Genomic DNA, 9,736 nt, shown 5'->3' with positions numbered 1-9,736 from the left:
ATCATGCATATTTTTTTCTTGCATTGAAACATGCCCACTAGTGGGATCAGGGGGGTGTAGGTGGTGGGACCTGGCTTGGGTTTGCGGATCTTACTTGGCACAATTCGGCTCTTGATATTTTTGGCCTTGCGGTAGAACTCTAGAACTCTACCACAGTGGCACACAAATAGATGCCACCAACTACGTGAAACCCACTGCAGGAAACTCTTACATACACTACCAGAGTTGCCACCACCCCAGATGGAAGAACAATATCCCCAAGAGCCAGTTCCACAGGATCCAACGCAATTGTACCAGAGATGAGGATTACCAGACATAAGGCCAACTCTTAACCCAAAAATTTCTGGACAAGGGATGCCCCCCAGCTCTTATAGATGATGCTTTCCATCAGTATCAGGCTAAACCGACACCTAAACCCAACACGCCAGAAGGGCTCCAGCCAACAAAGTTTACCATCCAGTTCCATGACCACTACAGACAAATGGAAAAAATCTTCATCAAGAACTGGCCCATCCTGCTGGAAGATCCTTTTTTTTGTTCCGCCCTAACATCCAAACCCAAAGTTTCCTACCGCAAGGCCAAAAATATCAAGAGCCGAATTGCTTCAAGTAAGATCCGCAAACCCAAGCCAGGTCCCACCACCTACACCCCCCTGATCCCACTAGTGGGCATGTTTCAATGCAAGAAAAAATTGTGCATGATGTGTAAATTTGTCCAGCGTGGACAAAAAAGCTTCTCTACAAAAGGAAAAACTTACCCTATAAAAGAGTTTCACAATTGCTCCAGTGATCATGTAGTATACTGTCAGACTTGTCCTTGTGGCCCCCTATATGTTAGCAGAACCATCCGTCCCCTCCTCCAAGAGTTTGGCAAGCACATGCGGTCCATCAATCAGGGATGTGATGAGCACAGTGTGCCAAGACACTTTTTGACTGAACATCAAAAATCCACCGAAGGCCTGAAGGTGTGGGTCATAGAGGCCATCTCCAGAAGTTTGCCTGCTGCAGAGCATTGCAAATGACTCTGCCAGCTGGAGACTTTCTATATATATATTCCCTCAATTCATTCTCGCCAGGGGGACTTAATGAGGAGTTAGATGCATACACCTTGTTATAACAGATCACACGCCCATGTCTGGTTTGTTCCCCCCCTCCTTCCTACCTTACCCCTGTCTGTCTCCCCCGCCCACAAACAGGTCTGTCTCTGCCCTACCGGTCGGGAGTGGTATAGTAAATATATTATATTAATATTTCATATATATGTATGTGGGTGTGCATGTATTTATGTGTATGTGCAGACATATATGCATGTTGCATGATCCATCATTAGGTGCACCCCACTTGGTATCCACACCATGAGGGGACACACACATACATCCCTTGTATACCAACTAGGGGGGGAACACAGGACCAACTTTATCTTTACTGTTCATTATTATTATTATTATTATTATTAGTTTTTTACACTACAGCCTGTTCCCCCTCCATCACCTCTTCATGTTTACATGCATACAACCCCCCTTTTTTTCTATTTTACTTGCGTAGCCCTTCATACATCCTCAACCTCTTCAATAGGCTTCTATACATATAGAAGAGAACTATGCTTCAAATATTTCCATGTGTATAATTTTTTTTACATTTTTCCTTTTTTTTTCAATTGTATGCTATTTTATATAATTTATATATATATAATTATTATTTTATTTATTTATTTTTATTACATATATATATTTTTTTTTTTGTCAATCCGAGACTGTTAACCCCTGCTTCACCTTGCTATAATTTATTGTTTACTGATTGATACACTGATACACATGACTTTAGATCATCAAGTTGCTGTCCATCATTTGGCCCCCTCATCCCTATTTCTTAAATTACCACCACATTAGTATCCCCTCATCAAGTCTAAATGTTTTTTTCCCAATATTTTAAGATTTATCACACATATTTTATCATTGTTTTTATTTTTATTTTAGCCACCTTTTATTGTTCCGTTCCTCTCTTTTTGTCCCATGGTCATTCCAATTTTCAATATGTAGTGCATTATCATTGTTGTTTTTATTGTTATTTCCATTATGTCCACTAGATGGCCCCCCACCTGTGAGGCAATATTATTTTCCACCTACGTTTCATTAACACCTGCCATTTCCCCCTATCACCACTAGATGGTGGACTCTATATATAGCATGTTAAATTCCTGAATAGCCAGCTTGACAAAGGTGTGCGTCTGTCCATTCCGCAGACAGTGCGCAGGCTCAGAAACGGCTTTGCAAACACTTCCGGTGACGTCAACCGCTGCTGCGGTCCACGAGCGCCTCTCCTCTGTATTACCATCTGAGCCACAGAGTGTACAGAGCCTGCGGACGGCTTTCTATGGGTTCCTGAGTGACACAGCCTGTTGAACCAGCGAGCAAGGAGATGCACCGCTTCAGGATTTTCCTCATGCTGATCATTTTTAACCTCAATGTGACTGTTTTTATTTATTGTACCATAAAGTTTATACAGTTCATACTTTACTCATATCTGTTCCCCTATGAACTCCTTTCTTGATTAACAATGCTAACCTATCCAACGCATATTTCTCTTAGAAACAACAATTGTATTAATTGTTCTGGACCACCTCTGTGTCTAAACTAATACTTACTATAATGTTGTTAACCCAATTTTCACCCTCTATAAAAGTGACTGTAAAAGTGAGGTAAATTTTGTTAAACTTTGAAAAACCAATAAAACATCTTAACGGAAAAAAAAATATTATTTTCTGCCCCTGTCAAACCTTTGCAGAAAAATTGGTCTGTGAGTGTTTTTGGTGCCCTCACTCCGTAACCTTCCAGAGATAGTCTTGATGAAAGCAAGAATTGGCCTTGCTGTAAAAAAATTTAATTTGACGCCCCTGTAACACAGTTGAAAGAGGAAGGGTTTTGGGACTTTAAATGAGGCATATAGTGTACATATAATAAGCAAATGCCTCCATCCCTATGTATAATTGAGAAGGAAAGGAGTTTGGGACTTTAAATGAGGTGCATAATATACAGTCAGTAATTGGTAAATATATAAAAAAAAAATGTATAAAACTTTATAAAATATAATCATCGTAATTCAGCATCAGTCCATAATAGACAAAAAGTTCATGTAAATAATCGAACAGTAAAACACATGTTTAAACAGAAAGAAATGCATCCATATAGCTTGGTGTGTTTCGTGAAGTATGCTCCACTTCCTCCGGAGCAGATACAAATCCATAAAGAATATTTAAATGATATTATAGTGTGATGATTTACCCAGATGTGGGAAAAAGGGAAAGGGAGAGAAAGAAACCCACCAAAAAGGTGGGATGCCTACCTTGATATACTCACAAATCAGCTCTGAATTCAACATGTGGTACTATAAAATGAGGGTTGTCAGAGGGCATCTGCACCGGAAGCTGTAGGGGTACTGCCCCGGAACACACATACAAGGATCTGAGGGAAGTTGCAGATCTCCATTGGGTAATTGATGATGGCATAACTGGCAGTCCAAAGAATTAGAAAAAAATATTTTATATATGTTAATTATTATTAGAGTAAGTATACTAATTGCCGACAGGTACATAAATTGTGACTGCCAGTAGATACCAGGAGAAGAATAAGAGAAAAAGAGAAAATAAAAATAAAAAATAAAATTGAGTGTCTAGCACCAAGGTGAAAAGCATATAGTATAAAGCTTGGGCACACAATTAAAAGCCCAATGGTGGGATCAAGAATGTATCAGTGATACCATTCCCAAGTGAGGGGGGGGTACAAAAATACAAAAAGTATAGAAACTAAAAGTGGCGGACACCGTTACCGATGCGCCGATATGCATCAGGAAAGCTCTGCCCCAACCCCCGCACCCAGAACCTTCTAGAGGTAGTCTTCATAAAAGCAAGAATTGGCCTTGCTGTAAAAAAATGAAATTTGAAATTTGATATTTGGGTGTTGTTGGTGCCTTTACCCCATAACCTTCCAGAGGTAGTCTTGATGAAAGTAAGAATTGGCCTTGCTATGCCACAATTTAATTTGATGCCCCTGTCAAACAGTTGTGGAAAAAAATTGGTATTTGGGTGGTGTTGGTGGCCTCACCCCACCACCTTCCAGAGCAGTGTTTCTCAACCCAAGTCCTTAAGGCTCCACAACGGGTCATGTTTTCAGGCTTCCCATTATTTTGCACAGGTGATTTGATCAGTTTCGCTGCCTTAGTAATTACCACAGCCGTTTCATCTGAGGGAAATCCTGAAAAAATGACCTGTTGGGGCGCTTTGAGGGCTGGAGTTAAGAAACACTGTTCTAGAGATAGTCTTGATGTAAAAAATGTAATTTGACACCCCTGTCAAACCTTTGTGGAAAAATTGGTCTTTGAGTGTTGTTGGTGCCCTGACCCCATAACCTTCTAGAGATACAGTCAGGTCCATAAATATTGGGACATCAACACAATTTTAATCTTTTTGGCTCTATACACCACCACAATGGATTTGAAATGAAACGAACAAGATGTGCTTTAACTGCAGACTTTCATCTTTAATTTGAGGGTATTTACATGCAAATCAGGTAAACGGTGTAGGAATTACAACAGTTTGTATATATGCCTCCCACTTTTTAAGGGACCAAAAGTAATGGCACAATTGGCTGCTCAGCTGTTCCATGGCCAGGTGTGTGTTATTCCCTCATTATCCCATTTACAAGGAGTAGATAAAAGATCCAGAGATCATTTCAAGTGAGCTATTTGCATCTGGAATATGTTGCTGTCAACTCTCAATATGAGATCCAAAGAGCTGCCACTATCAGTGAAGAAAGCCATCATTAGGCTGAAAAAACAAAACAAACCCATCACAGAGATAGCAAAAACAAAAGGTGTGGCCAAATCAACTGTTTGGAACATCCTTAAAAAGAAAGAACGCACCGGTGAGCTCAGCAACACCAAAAGACCCGGAAGACCACAGAAAACAACTGTGATGGATGACTGAGGAATTCTTTCCCTGGTGAAGAAAACACCCTTCACAACAGTTGGCCAGATCAAGAACACTCTCCAGGAGGTAGGTGTATGTGTGTCAAAGTCAACAATCAAGAGAAGACTTCACCAGAGTGAATACAGAAGGTTCACCGCAAGATGTAAACCATTGGTGAGCCTCAAAAACAGGAAGACCAAATTAGAGTTTGACAAACAACATCTAAAAAAGCCTTCACAGTTCTGGAACAACATCCTATGGACAGATGAGACCAAGATCAACTTGTACCAGGGTGATGGGAAGAGAAGAGTATGGAGAAGGAAAGGAACTGCTCATGATCCAAAGCATACCACCTCATCAGTGAAGCATGGTGGTAGTGTCATGGCGTGGGCATGTATGGTTGCCAATGGAACTGGTTCTCTTGTATTTATTGATGATGTGACTGTTGACAAAAGCAGCAGGATGAATTCTGAAGTGTTTCAGGCAATATTATCTGCTCATATTAAGCAAAATGCTTCAGAACTCATTGGACGGCACTTCACAGTGCAGATGGACAATGACCCAAAGCATACTGCAAAAGCAACCAAAGAGTTTTTTAAGGGAAAGAAGTGGAATGTTATGCAATGGCCAAGTCAATCACCTGACCTGAATCCGATTGAGCATGCATTTCACTTGCTGAAGACAAAACTGAAGGGAAAATGCCCCAAGAACAAGCAGGAACTGAAGACAGTTGCAGTAGAGGCCTGGCAGAGCATCACCAGGGATGAAACCCAGCATCTGGTGATGTCTATGCGTTCCAGACTTCAGGCTGTAATTGACTGCAGAGGATTTGCAACCAAGTATTAAAAAGTGAAAGTTTGATGGATGATTGTTAATCTGTCCCATTACTTTTGGTCCCTTAAAAAGTGGGAGGCATATATACAAACCGTTGTAATTCCTACAACGTTCACCTGATTTGGATGTAAACATCCTCAAATTAAAGCTGAAAATCTGCAGTTAAAGCACATCTTGTTAGTTTCATTTCAAATCCTTTGTGGTGGTGGTGTATAGAGCCAAAAAGATTAGAATTGTGTCAATGTCCCAATATTTATGGACCTGACTGTAGTCTTGATGAAAGCAAGAATCAGCCTTGCTGTAAAAAATGTAGATTTGACGCCAATGTCACGCAGTTGCGGAAAAATTGGTCCTTGAGTGTTGTTGGTGTCTTCACCCCAAAACCTTCCAGAGGTAGTTTTGATGAAATCAAGAATTGGCCTTTCTATAAAAATTTTAATTTGATGCCCCTGTCAAACAGTTGCGGAAAAATTGGTCTTTGGGTGTTGTTGGTCCCCTCACCCCGTAACTTTCTAGATGTAGTCTTGACAAAAGCATGAATTGGCCTTGCTGTAAAAAAATTTGATTTGATGCCCCTGTCTAACAGTTGTGGAAAATTTAGTCTTTGGGTGTTGTTGGTGCCCTCACCCCATAACCTTCTAGAGATAGTCTTGATGAAAGAAAGAATTGGCCTTGCTGTAAAAAAAAATAATTTGATGCACCTGTAAAACAGGTGCAGAAAAATTGCTTTCTTGGGTGTTAATTGTCCCCATGAAACCTATACCAAAAAATTACTTCAAGATTGATTTTACACCCACAAAGCTAGGCAGCCTAGACAGTCTTGCAGAGATTCGCAATCTCAATAACAATAATCCAGGACTGATTCATTTTTATAAATGTCAGCCAGTCAACCGAGTCTGTGGACAGATGCGCTCTTTTATCTGTCATAAAACCTCTGGTAGCACTTAATGCCCATTCAGAAAACATGCTGGATGCAGGGCAGCCTAGCTACCCATCTGTATACAGGCAAGTTCTGGCCAGTGGTTTATTCTCATGACCCAGAAACCCAGTGGATCATCTACTGGAAAGCTCTCCACCTCTGTTTTCACCTCTAGATAATCTTTCACCATTTAAAATAGATGCTGCCAGTGGAATATTGAAGCTGACAGCCCTGGGCGCTGGGGAATACATTTTTTTTTTAATGCATTACTGCCGTGTCCCCCTTCTGCACCGCTTCTCCTTTGACCAACAGAAGCCTCAAAATAACCTTTTCCATGATACTGTAACCTACCAAAGTCTGGAAAGATGTTACATAAACTCCTCTTTAAGGTGTCGTCAAGAGGGGGGCCTCTCCCACCGCCGATAAAAGTGATCTTGCGGTGAATCCACCGCAGAGACCACTTTTATCTTAAACCGGACCGCTCACTGAAGAAGAGGATACCGGGGTTATGGCAGCTAGCTGCTGCCATAACAACGATATCCTCCTTCAAATTACTGACTTATATCGTCGTGAGCTGGTCCGGAAGTGGTCAACAACCTATTGCCTGTGCACTTGGCGTGCAAACATCCCGCTGAGCGCACAGAAAATATGGGTGTTCGGACAGCCAGTGAAATGGACAAGGGACTCATCCACACTTATATTTTGGTCAGGGACATAAAATTCAGCAAGTCTCTTGGAAAAAAAATAGGAAGTCGGCAAATTTTGTATAATTTGTCATAGTTGGGATGATCTTCGGGAAGGCACTGGGTATTGTCACTGAAATGAAGGAGGCGCATGATCATCTCATAGCATGACCTGGGCATTACAGCAGAATAAATGGGCACGTGATGGATGGGGTGGGTGGACCAGTAGGTATGTCCTTCATTTTTTGGGAAGGTCCATGTTAATGGTGAGGCCCAAAAATTCTCCAATGTAACTGACCATTTTCCTGAACATTTACACGGGACCTTCATGGACAGATCATCCCACTGTCACCCACAGCATACCTAGTGGGATATATGAAGGTTCTGTTTGGATGTACAATAATTGTTGGGCTCTACATGAGATTTAAGTTTTGTAAGTGCATCCGATTGTGCTTTTATTGCATTTTAAATACAGGTTAAATTGCACTAGGGCCCGTGTGCTCTTTGATTTGTGTATTTTGACAATACAAAAGTCCAAATCTGTTGTTAGTATACTCACCATCACTACCTACAATGGATCTAGAGACACACAGCTCCCACAAGATGTTCCACCATTATGCACCCTCTAAAGCAGGGGTCTCCAAACTTTCTAAACAAAGGACCAGTTTTCTGTCCTTCAGACTTTAGGGGGGCCAGACTGTGGCCATTGGGAGTTCAAATTTTCCTGGCCTTGGTGGGAGTAAACGCTGCATCTTTGGCATAAGGGGTCAGTGAGAGGAATAGTGTCCCATCATTGGTGTCAGTGGGAGGAATAGTGCCTCCTCATTGGTGTCATTGGGAGGAATAGTGCCCCATCATTGGGAGGAATAGTGCCTCATCATTGGTGTCAGTAGAAGAAATAGTGCCCCCATCGTTGGTGTCAGTGGGAGGAATAGTGCCCCGTCATTTGGGTCAGTGGGAGGAATAGTGCCCCGTCATTGGTGTCAGTGGGAGGAGTAGTGCCCCCATCATTGGTGTCAGTGGGAGGAATAATGTCCTCATCATTGGTGTCAGTGGGAGAAATAGTGACCCATCATTGGTGTCATTGGGAGGAATAGTGCCTTATCATTGGTATCAGTGGGTGGAATAGTGCCCCATAATTGGTGACAGTGGAAGGAAAAGTGCCCGCTCATTGGTATTAGTGGAAGGAATAGTGCCCCATCATTGGGAGGAATAGTGCCCCCATCATTGGTGTCAGTGGGAGGAATATTACCCCCATCGTTGGCATCAGTGGGAGGAATAGTGCCCCATCATTGGTGTCAGTGGGAGGAATAGTGCCCCCACTGTTGGTGTCAGTGGGAAGAATATTACCCCCATCGTTGGTGTCAGTGGGAGGAATAGTGCCCCCCACTGTTGGTGTCAGTGGGAGGATTTGTGCCCCATCATTGGTGTCAGTGGGAGGAATAGTGCCCCCCACTGTTGGTGTCAGTGGGAAGAATATTACTCCCATCGTTGGTGTCAGTAGGAGGAATAGTGCCCCATCATTGGTGTCAGTGGGAGGAATAGTGCCCCCACTGTTGGTGTCAGTGGGAAGAATATTACCCCCATCGTTGGTGTCAGTGGGAGGAATAGTGCCCCATCATTGGTGTCAGTGGGAGGAATAGTGCCCCCACTGTTGGTGTCAGTGGGAAGAATATTACCCCCATCGTTGGTGTCAGTGGGAGGAATAGAGCCCCACCCATCATTGGAGCACAGGTGTGTCAGGAGGAAGCTGTCTGGAGCTGCTGCAGGTGATCCGTGTGAGAGGGGAGTGGTGAGGAAATCTCTCCTAGCTCTCCTGGCTCCTTTCTGGGGAAGCCATGGAGGCCAGCACGGCCTCTCCTGCTGGAGGCTCCCAGCCATCTCCTGGGCCATCAGGTGACATGCCTGCCCCTGTGCAAACCATGGCTTGTGATCTCTCTACCCCTGGTGAGAATGAAGGCTCAGAGGCAATTCAGGAGCGAGTGGTGGCCGGGATTAAGGTCCTGAATAGGGAGAGAGACAAGCTCTATAAACTGAGAGCGGAGGTGAAGCGCTTGAGAAGACAGCGTGAGGGCTTGCATAGCCAGAGATGTGGGTCCATGGATCCGGAGATCCAACTGGCCAAGGTCCGGGTTGAACACCAGGAGACCATTGTGGCCATGATGGAAGGCAGAGATGGGCCCTTTAAGGAAAAATTCTGCAATGACCGAAGGTTTGCCAGGATGACAAAAATGTAGGTGGAGGAGGAGACCCCCAGTTCAGACCCCCTGCCCCCTCAGGGAGAGGTAAGCAGCCCCATGCCTTCCCAGGACTCAGGAGGCATGCTCAGGGTAATCCA

Source organism: Aquarana catesbeiana, linkage group LG11 (assembly GCF_042186555.1).
Source record: "Aquarana catesbeiana isolate 2022-GZ linkage group LG11, ASM4218655v1, whole genome shotgun sequence".
NCBI lineage: Eukaryota > Metazoa > Chordata > Amphibia > Anura > Ranidae > Aquarana > Aquarana catesbeiana.
Note: the sequence above shows the minus strand (reverse complement) of the source record.